Here is a 651-nt window from a genome sequence, read left to right on the forward strand (position 1 = left end):
GGGGACAGCAGTGAGTACAACAGCTCCTTATGAGCTTCAGTGAGATGTGGGAGAGAAACGCTGAATATGCAGCATTTGACGCTTAAAGGACTCATTTAGTGCAAGACAAATTGTGAGATTTCAAAAACCATGACATTTTAAGACCCATTAATTAAGTGAAGAGTCCTGGACAGTGCATTTAGCCAATAAAACCGGTTAATTTACTTCTCTGTTGTGCAATATTAGTCTCGTAATGCATGATGATCACCTTCAGAGATTAATGATGCACAGAAGAAGGCTGTGGGACAAATTCACACTGTGGCATTTGAGAAAGGGCTTTACTGAGGAGAGCATGTCCAACTTCTCAACCAATCAGATGTTTTTATGCTATTCACTGCAGACAGTTTTTTTTAATTATAAATTATATTTAAATATAAAATATATATTTAATAAATCGATTTAAGTTATAGAATATTAATATTATTATTATTTAAAATAATAATATTATTATTATATTATTTATAAAAATATTAAATATAATGATTTTTATTATTATATTTATATATATATATAAATATTTAAAACAATCTAATTAATCTATAAATAATTATTAACTAATTAATCATTTCTCTCTCTCTCTCTCTCTCTCTATATATATATATATAATTAATT

The 651-nt window shown here is 27.2% G+C and overlaps 1 protein-coding gene across 1 annotated transcript in view; it reads right to left on the reverse strand.

Annotated features, from left to right (window-relative positions):
- Positions 1-651, reverse strand: part of sptbn1 (spectrin, beta, non-erythrocytic 1) — a 114,124-nt gene that overhangs the window by 16,262 nt on the left and 97,211 nt on the right. The gene's annotated exons all lie outside the window — the stretch shown is intronic.

Source organism: Sinocyclocheilus grahami, unplaced genomic scaffold (assembly GCF_001515645.1).
Source record: "Sinocyclocheilus grahami isolate Dianchi unplaced genomic scaffold, SAMN03320097.WGS_v1.1 scaffold601.1, whole genome shotgun sequence".
In the NCBI taxonomy this organism is placed as follows: domain Eukaryota; kingdom Metazoa; phylum Chordata; class Actinopteri; order Cypriniformes; family Cyprinidae; genus Sinocyclocheilus; species Sinocyclocheilus grahami.